A 13,107-nucleotide genomic window follows, 5' to 3' on the forward strand; every position below is an offset into this window, starting at 1 on the left:
TTTTCAAAAATTATGGGTACAATTGTCAAGAAAAAACTAAAAAAACTAAAAAAAGTCGCACATCTCAGAAATGATTAGAGTTACGGAATTTTTGCAAGAGATCAAAATTAAGGAGAATTTCAAGGGGAATACTTAGAGTTTTTTCTGGTTGCTGAAATGTGAAAAATAACCGAGATACGGAATTTTCAAAATTTGAATGCAATTTCCAAAAAATCTCGTAAACGGTTAGAGTTACAAACATTTTGCAAGGCAACAAAAATAAAGAGTATTTTAAAACAAATATTTTGAGTTTTTTTTGGTCGCTAAAAACCCAAAAATAACCGAGAATCACAATTTTCAAGTTTATGGGTACAATTGTCAAGAAAAAACTCAAAGAAACTAAAAAAAGTCGTATATCTCAGAAACGATTAGAGTTACGGAATTTTTGCAAGAGATCAAAATTAAAGAGCATTTCAAGGGGAATATTTGGAGTTTTTTCTGGTTGCTGAAATGTGAAAAATAACCGAGATACGGAATTTTCAAAATTTGAATGCAAATTTTAAAAAATCTCGTAAACGGTTAGAGTTACAGAAATTTTGTTAGATACTAAAAGTAAAGAGCTGCTTAAAACAAGTATTTTCGGTTGCTAAAAACCGAAAAATAACCGAGATACACAATTTTCAAAATTTTGGATGGAATTTTCCAGGAGAAAACCTAAAAAACTCAAAAAAGTCGTATATCTCGGAAACGGCTGGAGTTGCGAAAATTTTGCAAGAGATCAAAATTGAAGAGCATTTCAAGGTGAATATTTGGAGTTTTTTCTGGTTGCTGAAATGTGAAAAATAACCGAGATACGGAATTTTCAAAATTTGTAAGCAATTTTCAAAAAATCTCCTAAACGGTTAGAATTACAAAAATTTAGCAAGGCAACAAAAATAAAGAGTATTTTAAGACACACATTTTGAGTTTTTTTTGGTCGCTAAAAACCCAAAAATAACCGAGAATCACAATTTTCAAGTTCATGGGTACAATTGTCAAGAAAAAACTAGAAAAACTCAAAAAAGTCGCACATCTCAGAAACGATTAGAGTTACGGAATTTTTGCAAGAGATCAAAATTAAGGAGAATTTCAAGGGGAATACTTAGAGTTTTTTCTGGTTGCTGAAATGTGAAAAATAACTGAGATACGAAATTTTCAAAGTTTCTAGGCAATTTTCAAAAAATCTCGTAAACGGTTAGAGTTACAAACATTTTGCAAGACAATAAAAATAAAGAGGATTTTAAGACAAACATTTTGAGTTTTTTTTGGTTGCTAAAAACATAAAAATAACCGAGATACACAATTTTCAAAAATTATGGGTACAATTGTCAAGAAAAAACCTAAAAAACTCAAAAAAGTCGTATATCTCAGAAACGGTTAGAGTTACGAAAATTTTGTAAAAGATTAAAATGAAAGAGCATTTCAAGGGGAATATTTTGAGTTTTTTCTGGTTGCTGAAATGTGAAAAATAACTGAGATACAAAATTTTCAAAGTTTCTAGGCAATTTTCAAAAAATCTCGTAAACGGTTAGAGATACAAACATTTTGCAAGATTGCAAAAATAAAAAGCTGTTTAAAACAAGTATTTTCAGATTTTTTTGGATGCTAAAAACCCAGAAATAACAAAGATACACAATTTTCAAAATTTTGGATGGAATTTTCAAAAAAAAAACCTTAAAAACTCAAAAAAGTCGTATATCTCGGAAACGGTTAGAGTGACAGAAATTTTCATAGATACCAAAATGAAAGAGCATTTCAAGGTGATTATTTTGAGTTTTTTTTGGTAGGGAAAAACTGCGTTTTTTGCCGCCATTTTTCTAGTTTTTTTCAAAATTATTTTTTTTTTTTTTTTTTTTTTTTAAAGCTCGAAATATTCATCTGACCAAATATGCGCCAATATAGCTGTTAAATCGGTTAAAATAACCCATAAAACGAACGGTAAAAAAAAGAAAGTATATAATAGGCAAATAGAGTGTTTTCGAAGCCCTTTGAAAAAGGGCCAATAAAAGATATTTGCGGAAAAAAAGTCGTATATCTCAGAAACGGTTAGAGTTACCGAAATTTTGCAAGAGATCAAAATTAAGGAGCATTTCAAGGGGAATATTTTGAGTTTTTTCTGGTTGCTGAAATGTGAAAAATAACCGAGATACGGAATTTTCAAAATTTGAATGCAAATTTTAAAAAATCTCGTAAACGGTTAGAGTTACAAACATTTTGCAAGACACCAAAAATAAAGAGCTGGTTAAAACAAATGTTTTCAGATTTTTTTGGTTGCTAAAAACCGAAAAACGACGGAGATACACAATTTTCAAAAAAAAAACTCAAAAAAGTCGCACATCTCAGAAATGATTAGAGTTACGGAATTTTTGCAAGAGATCAAAATTAAGTAACATTTCAAGGGGAATATTTTGAGTTTTTTCTGGTTGCTGAAATGTGAAAAATAACCGAGATACGGAATTTTCAAAATTTGTAAGCAATTTTCAAAAAATCTCCTAAACGGTTAGAATTACAAAAATTTAGCAAGGCAACAAAAATAAAGAGTATTTTAAGACACACATTTTGAGTTTTTTTTGGTCGCTAAAAACCCAAAAATAACCGAGATACACAATTTTCAAGTTTATGGGTACAATTGTCAAGAAAAACTCAAAAAACTAAAAAAAGTCGCACATCTCAGAAACGATTAGAGTTACGGAATTTTTGCAAGAAATCAAAATTAAAGAGCATTTCAAGGGGAATACTTAGAGTTTTTTCTGGTTGCTGAAATGTGAAAAATGACCGAGATACGGAATTTTCAAAATTTGTATGCAATTTTCAATAAATCTCGTAAACGGTTAGAGTTACAAACATTTTGCAAGACACCAAAAATAAAGAGCTGGTTAAAACAAATATTTTCAGATTTTTTTGGTTGCTAAAAACCGAAAAACGACGGAGATACACAATTTTCAAAAAAAAACTCAAAAAAGTCGCACATCTCAGAAATGATTAGAGTTACGGAATTTTTGCAAGAGATCAAAATTAAGGAGAATTTCAAGGGGAATGCTTAGAGTTTTTTCTGGTTGCTGAAATGTGAAAAATAACCGAGATACGGAATTTTCAAAATTTGAATGCAAATTTTAAAAAATCTCGTAAACGGTTAGAGTTACAAAAATTTTGCGAGACAACAAAAATAGAGAGGATTTTAAGACAAACATTTTGATTTTTTTTTTATAGCTAAAAACCTAAAAATAACCGAGATACACAAATTTCAAAATTTTGGCTGCAATTTTCAAAAAAAAACCTCAATGAACTCAAAATAGTCATATATCTCAAAAACAGTAAGAGTTACGAAAATTTTGCAAGATAGCAAAATTAAAGAGCATTTCAAGGTAAATATAATGAGTTTTTTTGGGTCACTAAAATGTGAAAAATAACCGATATACGGAATTTACAAAGCTTGTATACAATTTTCAAAAAATTTCGTAAACGGTTAGAGTTACAAAAATTTTGATAGATTCCAAAAATAGAGAGGATTTTAAAACAAACATTTTGATTTTTTTTTTTATAGCTAAAAACCTAAAAATAACCGAGATACACAAATTTCAAAATTTTGGCTGCAATTTTCAAGAGAAAAACCTTAAAAACTCAAAAAAGTCGTATATCTCAGAAACGGTTAGAGTTACGGAAATTTTGTAAGAGATCAAAATTAAAGAGTATTTCAAGGGGAATATTTTGAGTTTTTTCTGGTTGCTGAAATGTGAAAAATAACCGAGATACGAAATTTTCAAAGTTTCTAGGCAATTTTCAAAAAATCTCGTAAACGGTTAGAGATACAAACATTTTGCAAGATTGCAAAAATAAAAAGCTGTTTAAAACAAGTATTTTCAGATTTTTTTGGATGCTAAAAACCCAGAAATAACAAAGATACACAATTTTCAAAATTTTGAGTGCAATTTTCTATAAAAAAAAACATAAAAACTCAAAAAAGTCGTATATCTCGGAAACGGTTAGAGTGACAGAAATTTTCATAGATACCAAAATGAAAGAGCATTTCAAGGTGATTATTTTGAGTTTTTTTTGGTAGGGAAAAACTGCGTTTTTTGCCGCCATTTTTCTAGTTTTTTTCAAAATTATTTTTTTTTTTTTTTTTTTTTAAAGCTCGAAATATTCATCTGACCAAATATGCGCCAATATAGCTGTTAAATCGGTTAAAATAACCCATAAAACGAACGGTAAAAAAAGAAAGCATATAATAGGCAAATAGAGTGTTTTCGAAGCCCTTTGAAAAAGGGCCAATAAAAGATATTTGCGGAAAAAAAAGTCGTATATCTCAGAAACGGTTAGAGTTACCGAAATTTTGCAAGAGATCAAAATTAAAGAGCATTTCAAGGGGAATATTTGGAGTTTTTTCTGGTTGCTGAAATGTGAAAAATAACTGAGATACGAAATTTTCAAAGTTTCTAGGCAATTTTCAAAAAATCTCGTAAACGGTTAGAGTTACAAACATTTTGCAAGGCAACAAAAATAAAGAGTATTTTAAGACAAATATTTTGAGTTTTGTTTGGTCGCTAAAAACCCAAAAATAACCGAGATTCATAATTTTCAAATTTATGGGTACAATTGTCAAGAAAAAACTCAAAAAACTAAAAAAAGTAGTATATCTCAGAAACGATTAGAGTTACGGAATTTTTGCAAGAGATCAAAATTAAGGAGCATTTCAAGAGGAATATTTTGAGTTTTTTCTGGTTGCTGAAATGTGAAAAATAACCGAGATACGGAATTTTCAAAATTTGTATGCAATTTTCAAAAAATCTCGTAAACGGTTAGAGTTACAAACATTTTGCAAGACAATAAAAATAAAGAGGAATTTAAAACAAACATTTTGAGTTTTTTTTGGTCGCTGAAAACACAAAAATAACCGAGATTCGCAATTTTCAAATTTATGGGTACAATTGTCAAGAAAAAACTAAAAAAACTCAAAAAAGTCGTATATCTCAGAAACGCTTAGAGTTACGGAAATTTTGTAAGAGATCAAAATTAAAGAGTATTTCAAGGGGAATATTTTGAGTTTTTTCTGGTTGCTGAAATGTGAAAAATAACCGAGATACGGAATTTACAAAATTTGTAGGCAATTTTCAAAAAATCTCGTAAACGGTTAGAGTTACAAAAATTTTGCGAGACAACAAAAATAAAGAGGATTTTAAAGCAAACATTTTGAGTTTTTTTTGGTCGCTAAAAACCCAAAAATAACCGAGAATCACAATTTTCAAGTTTATGGGTACAATTGTCAAGAAAAACTCAAAAAACTAAAAAAAGTCGCATATCTCAGAAATGATTAGAGTTACGGAATTTTTGCAAGAGATCAAAATTAAGGAGCATTTCAAGGGGAATATTTGGAGTTTTTTCTGGTTGCCGAAAAGTGAAAAATAACCGAGATACGGAATTTTAAAAATTTGTATGCAATTTTCAAAAAATCTCGTAAACGGTTAGAGATACAAACATTTTGCAAGACTGCAAAAATAAAAAGCTGTTTAAAACAAGTATTTTCAGGCTTTTTTGGATGCTAAAAACCGAAAAACAATGGAGATTCACAATTTTCAAATTTATGGGTACAATTGTCAAGAAAAAACCTAAAAAACTCAAAAAAGTCGTATATCTCAGAAACGGTTAGAGTTACGGAATTTTTGCAAGAGATCAAAATTAAGGAGAATTTCAAGGGGAATATTTTGAGTTTTTTCTGGTTGCTGAAATGTGAAAAATAACTGAGATACGAAATTTTCAAAGTTTCTAGGCAATTTTCAAAAAATCTCGTAAACGGTTAGAGATACAAACATTTTGCAAGACTGCAAAAATAAAAAGCTGTTTAAAACAAGTATTTTCAGATTTTTTTGGATGCTAAAAACCCAGAAATAACAAAGATACACAATTTTCAAAATTTTGAGTGCAATTTTCTATAAAAAAATACATAAAAACTCAAAAAAGTCGTATATCTCGGAAACGGTTAGAGTGACAGAAATTTTCATAGATACCAAAATGAAAGAGCATTTCAAGGTGATTGTTTTGAGTTTTTTTTGGTAGGGAAAAACTGCGTTTTTTGCCGCCATTTTTCCAGTTTTTTTCAAAATTATTTTTTTTTTTTTTTTTTTTTTTTTAAAGCTCGAAATATTCATCTGACCAAATATGCGCCAATATAGCTGTTAAATCGGTTAAAATAACCCATAAAACGAACGGTAAAAAAAGAAAGTATATAATAGGCAAATAGAGTGTTTTCGAAGCCCTTTGAAAAAGGGCCAATAAAAGATATTTGCGGAAAAAAAGTCGTATATTTCAGAAACGGTTAGAGTTACCGAAATTTTGCAAGAGATCAAAATTAAGGAGCATTTCAAGGGGAATATTTTGAGTTTTTTCTGGTTGCTGAAATGTGAAAAATAACCGAGATACGGAATTTTCAAAATTTGAATGCAAATTTTAAAAAATCTCGTAAACGGTTAGAGTTACAAGCATTTTGCAAGACACCAAAAATAAAGAGCTGGTTAAAACAAATATTTTCAGATTTTTTTGGTTGCTAAAAACCGAAAAACGACGGAGATACACAATTTTCAAAAAAAAAACTCAAAAAAGTCGCACATCTCAGAAATGATTAGAGTTACGGAATTTTTGCAAGAGATCAAAATTAAGGAGAATTTCAAGGGGAATGCTTAGAGTTTTTTCTGGTTGCTGAAATGTGAAAAATAACCGAGATACGGAATTTTCAAAATTTGAATGCAAATTTTAAAAAATCTCGTAAACGGTTAGAATTACAAAAATTTTGCAAGACACCAAAAATAAAGAGCTGTTTAAGACACACATTTTGAGTTTTTTTTGGTCGCTAAAAACCCAAAAATAACCGAGATACACAATTTTCAAAAATTATGGGTACAATTGTCAAGAAAAAACTAGAAAAACTCAAAAAAGTCGCACATCTCAGAAACGATTAGAGTTACGGAATTTTTGCAAGAGATCAAAATTAAGGAGAATTTCAAGGGGAATACTTAGAGTTTTTTCTGGTTGCTGAAATGTGAAAAATAAGCGAGATACGGAATTTACAAAATTTGTAGGCAATTTTCAAAAAATCTCGTAAACGGTTAGAGTTACAAAAATTTTGCATGATACCAAAATTAAAGAGCTGTTTAAAACAAATATTTTGAGTTTTTTTTGGTCGCTAAAAACCCAAAAATAACCGAGATACACAATTTTCAAAAATTATGGGTACAATTGTCAAGAAAAAACTAAAAAAACTCAAAAAAGTCGCACATCTCAGAAACGATTAGAGTTACGGAATTTTTGCAAGAGATCAAAATTAAGGAGAATTTCAAGGGGAATATTTTGAGTTTTTTCTGGTTGCCGAAAAGTGAAAAATAACCGAGATACGGAATTTTCAAAATTTGTAAGCAATTTTCAAAAAATCTCCTAAACGGTTAGAATTACAAAAATTTAGCAAGGCAACAAAAATAAAGAGTATTTTAAGACACACATTTTGAGTTTTTTTTGGTCGCTAAAAACCCAAAAATAACCGAGAATCACAATTTTCAAGTTTATGGGTACAATTGTCAAGAAAAAACTAGAAAAACTCAAAAAAGTCGCACATCTCAGAAACGATTAGAGTTACGGAATTTTTGCAAGAGATCAAAATTAAGGAGCATTTCAAGGGGAATATTTGGAGTTTTTTCTGGTTGCTGAAATGTGAAAAATAACCGAGACACGGAATTTTCAAAATTTGTATGCATATTTCCAAAAAATCTTGTAAACGGTTAGAGTTACAAACATTTTGCAAGACAATAAAAATAAAGAGGATTTTAAGACACACATTTTGAGTTTTTTTTGGTCGCTAAAAACCCAAAAATAACCGAGATACACAATTTTCAAAAATTATGGGTACAATTGTCAAGAAAAAACTAGAAAAACTCAAAAAAGTCGCACATCTCAGAAACGATTAGAGTTACGGAATTTTTGCAAGAGATCAAAATTAAAGAGCATTTCAAGGGGAATATTTGGAGTTTTTTCTGGTTGCTGAAATGTGAAAAATAACCGAGATACGGAATTTTCAAAATTTGTAAGCAATTTTCAAAAAATCTCCTAAACGGTTAGAATTACAAAAATTTAGCAAGGCAACAAAAATAAAGAGTATTTTAAGACAAATATTTTGAGTTTTTTTTGGTCGCTAAAAACCCAAAAATAACCGAGATTCACAATTTTCAAATTTATGGGTACAATTGTCAAAAAAAAACTCAAAAAAACTAAAAAAAGTCGTATATCTCAGAAACGATTAGAGTTACGGAATTTTTGCAAGAGATCAAAATTAAAGAGCATTTCAAGGGGAATATTTGGAGTTTTTTCTGGTTGCTGAAATGTGAAAAATAACTGAGGTACGAAATTTTCAAAGTTTCTAGGCAATTTTCAAAAAATCTCGTAAACGGTTAGAGATACAAACATTTTGCAAGACTGCAAAAATAAAAAGCTGTTTAAAACAAGTATTTTCAGATTTTTTTGGATGCTAAAAACCCAGAAATAACAAAGATACACAATTTTCAAAATTTTGAGTGCAATTTTCTATAAAAAAAAACATAAAAACTCAAAAAAGTCGTATATCTCGGAAACGGTTAGAGTGACAGAAATTTTCATAGATACCAAAATGAAGGAGCATTTCAAGTTGAATATTTGGAAATTTTTCTGGTTGCTGAAATGCCGCAAATAACGGAGATACACAATTTTCAATATTTTGGATGGAATTTTCAAAAAAAAAACCTTAAAAACTAAAAAAAGTCCTATATCTCGGAAACGGTTAGAGTGACAGAAATTTTCATAGATACCAAAATGAAAGAGCATTTCAAGGTGATTATTTTGAGTTTTTTTTGGTAGGGAAAAACTGCGTTTTTTGCCGCCATTTTTCTAGTTTTTTTCAAAATTATTTTTTTTTTTTTTTTTTTTTTTTTTAAGCTCGAAATATTCATCTGACCAAATATGCGCCAATATAGCTGTTAAATCGGTTAAAATAACCCATAAAACGAACGGTAAAAAAAGAAAGTATATAATAGGCAAATAGAGTGTTTTCGAAGCCCTTTGAAAAAGGGCCAATAAAAGATATTTGCGGAAAAAAACCCTTATAAAGCAGAAATAATTGTTTGCTGTAACTTGTCAATTTCCCGGTCGTAAATTCAGTTTCAGGTAAAAAAATGTCGCAAAACGACCATAAACTTGCAGTTTTGTGGAGTAATTTAGGGACAAAAAGGATTTTTTCGGGACAAAAGCCACGAAACGAGGCCAAAATGCTAATTTTTGCACAATTTTGGTTCACTTTGACGGGTCGTAAATACGGATTGGTTAAGGGCCTATGTTCCGTTAACCAGGCCCTTTTTACCTGGCCCTTTTTTCGTTCTGATAATATTCAATATTCCGTAACGCGGTTATTTATGGGATTTCGGCGACCAAAAAAATCTGACAATAGTTGTTTTTAACTGCTCTTTATTTTTGGTGTCTATCAAAATTTTTGTAACTCTGACCGTTTACGAGATTTTTTGAAAATTGCTTAAAAAATTTGCAAAGTCCATATCTCGGTTGTTTTTCACATTTTGGCGACCGGAAAAAACTCTAAATATTCACCTTGAAATGATCTTTAATTTTGATCTCTTGCAAAATTTCCGTAACTCTTACCGTTTTTGAGATATATGGCTATTTTGAGTTCTTTGAGTTTTTTTCTTGAAAATTGCAGCCAAAATTTTGAAAATTGTGTATTTCGGTTATTTTTGGGTTTTTAGCGACCAAAAAAATCTCAAAATGTTTGTCTTAAAATCCTCTCTATTTTTGGTGTCTATAAAAATTTTTGTAACTCTAACCGTTTACGAGATTTTTTAAAATTTGCATTCAAATTTTGAAAATTCCGTGTCTCGGTTATTTTTCACATTTCAGCAACCAGAAAAAACTCCAAATATTCCCCTTGAAATGCTCCTTAATTTTGATCTCTTGCAAAAATTCCGTAACTCTAATCGTTTCTGAGATATACGACTTTTTTTAGTTTTTTGAGTTTTTTCTTGACAATTGTACCCATAAATTTGAAAATTGTGTATCTCGGTTATTTTTGGGTTTTTAGCAACCAAAAAAATCTGAAAATATTTATTTTAACCAGCTCTTTATTTTTGCTGTCTTGCAAAATGTTTGTAACTCTAACCGTTTACGAGATTTTTTGAAAATTGCATACAAATTTTTAAAATTCCGTATCTCGGTTATTTTTCACTTTTCGGCAACCAGAAAAAACTCAAAATATTTACATTGAAATGCTCTTTAATTTTGATCTCTTACAAAAATTCCGTAACTCTAATCATTTCTGAGATATGCGACTTTTTTTAGTTTTTTGAGTTTTTCTTGACAATTGTACCCATAATTTTTGAAAATTGTGTATCTCGGTTATTTTTGGGTTTTTAGCGACCAAAAAAAAATCAAAATGTTTGTCTTAAAATTCTCTCTATTTTTGGTGTCTATCAAAATGTTTGTAACTCTAACCGTTTACGAAATTTTTTGAAAATTGCATGCAAATTTTGAAAATTCCGTATCTCGGTTATTTTTCACATTTCGGCAACCAGAAAAAACTCAAAATATTCACCTTGAAAAGCTCTTTAATTTTGATCTCTTTCAAAATTTGAGTAACTTTAACCGTTTCTGAGATATAGGACTTTTTTGAGTTTTTAGGGTTTTTTCTTGAAAATTTCACCCAACATTTTGAAAACACCGTATCTGGGCTATTTTTTGGGTTTTAGCGATCGGAAAAAAACTCAAAATGTTTGTCTTAAAATCCTCTTTATTTTTATTGTCTTGCAAAATGTTTGTAACTCCAACCGTTTACGAGATTTTTTGGAAATATGCATACAAATTTTGAAAATTCCGTGTCTCGGTTATTTTTCACATTTCAGCAACTAGAAAAAACTCCAAATATTCCCCTTGAAATGCTCCTTAATTTTGATCTCTTGCAAAAATTCCGTAACTCTAATCGTTTCTGAGATATACGACTTTTTTTAGTTTTTTGAGTTTTTCTTGGCAATTGTACCCATAAATTTGAAAATTGTGTATCTCCGTTAATTTTGGCATTTCAGCAACAAAAAAAAAACTGGAAATACTTGTCTTAACCAGCTCTTTATTTTTGGTGTCTATAAAAATTTTTGTAACTCTAACCGTTTACGAGATTTTTTGAAAATTGCCTACAAATTTTGAAAATTCCGTATCTCGGTTATTTTTCACATTTTAGCAACCAGAAAAACCTCAAAATATTCACCTTGAAATGCTCTTTATTTTTGATCTCTTATAAAATGTCTGTAACTCTAACCGTTTCTGAGATATACGACTTTTTTGAGTTTTTTTAGTTTTTTCTTGACAATTGTACCCATAATTTTTGAAAATTGTGTATCTCGGTTATTTTTGGGTTTTCAACAACCAAAAAAATCTGAAAATATTTGTTTTAACCAGCTCTTTATTTTTGGTGTCTTGCAAAATGTTTGTAACTCTAACCATTTACGAAATTTTTTGAAAATTGCATGCAAATTTTGAAAATTCCGTATCTCGGTTATTTTTCACATTTCGGCAACCAGAAAAAACTCAAAATATTCACCTTGAAAAGCTCTTTAATTTTGATCTCTTTCAAAATTTGAGTAACTTTAACCGTTTCTGAGATATAGGACTTTTTTGAGTTTTTAGGGTTTTTTCTTGAAAATTTCACCCAACATTTTTCAAAATGTTTGTCTTAAAATCCTCTTTATTTTTATTGTCTTGCAAAATGTTTGTAACTCTAACCGTTTACGAGATTTTTTGAAAATTGCATACAAATTTTTAAAATTCCGTATCTCGGTTATTTTTCACTTTTCGGCAACCAGAAAAAACTAAAAATATTTACATTGAAATGCTCTTTAATTTTGATCTCTTACAAAAATTCCGTAACTCTAATCATTTCTGAGATATGCGACTTTTTTTAGTTTTTTGAGTTTTTCTTGACAATTGTACCCATAAACTTGAAAATTGTGATTCTCGGTTATTTTTGGGTTTTTAGCGACCAAAAAAAACTCAAAATGTTTGTCTTAAAATGCTCTCTATTTTTGGTGTCTATAAAAATTTTTGTAACTCTAACCGTTTACGAGATTTTTTGAAAATTGCATAAAAATTTTGAAAATTTCGTATCTCGGTTGTTTTTCACATTTCAGCCACCAGAAAAAAACTCAAAATATTCACCTTGAAATACTCTTTAATTTTGATCTCTTGCAAAAATTCCGTAACTCTAATCGTTTCTGAGATGTGCGACTTTTTTGAGTTTTTTTAGTTTTTTCTTGACAATTGTACCCATAATTTTTGAAAATTGTGTATCTCGGTTATTTTTGGGTTTTTAGCGACCAAAAAAAAATCAAAATGTTTGTCTTAAAATTCTCTCTATTTTTGGTGTCTATCAAAATTTTTGTAACTCTAACCGTTTACGAGATTTTTTGCAAATTGCAACCAAATTTTGAAAATTCCGTATCTCCGTTATTTTTCACATTTCGGCAACCAGAAAAAACTCAAAATATTCACCTTGAAATGCTCTTTATTTTTGATCTCTTATAAAATGTCCGTAACTCTAACCGTTTCTGAGATATACGACTTTTTTGAGTTTTTAAGGTTTTTTTCTTGAAAATTGCACCTAAAATTTTGAAAATTGTGTATCTCGGTTATTTTTTGGTTTTTAGCAACCAAAAAAACCTCTAAATATTTGTTTTGAACAGCTCTTTATTTTTGGTGTCTATAAAAATTTTTGTAGCTCTAACCGTTTACGAGATTTTTTTACAAAAAGCATACAAATTTTTAAAATTCCGTATCTCGGTTATTTTTCACATTTAAGCAACCAGAAAAAACTCAAAATTTTTAACTTGAAATTCTCTTTAATTTCGATCTCTTGCAAAATTTCCGTAACTCATACCCTTTCTGAGATATACTACTTTTTTTAGTTATTTGAGTTCTTTTCTTGAAAATTTCACCCAACATTTTGATAACACCGTATTTCGGCTATTTTTTGGGTTTTAGCGACCAAAAAAAAAATCAAAATGTTTGTCTTAAAATCCTCTC

This window comes from Ips typographus, linkage group LG15 (genome assembly GCF_016097725.1).
Source record: "Ips typographus isolate SLU linkage group LG15, UJ_Ityp_2.0, whole genome shotgun sequence".
Taxonomy (NCBI): Eukaryota; Metazoa; Arthropoda; class Insecta; order Coleoptera; family Curculionidae; genus Ips; species Ips typographus.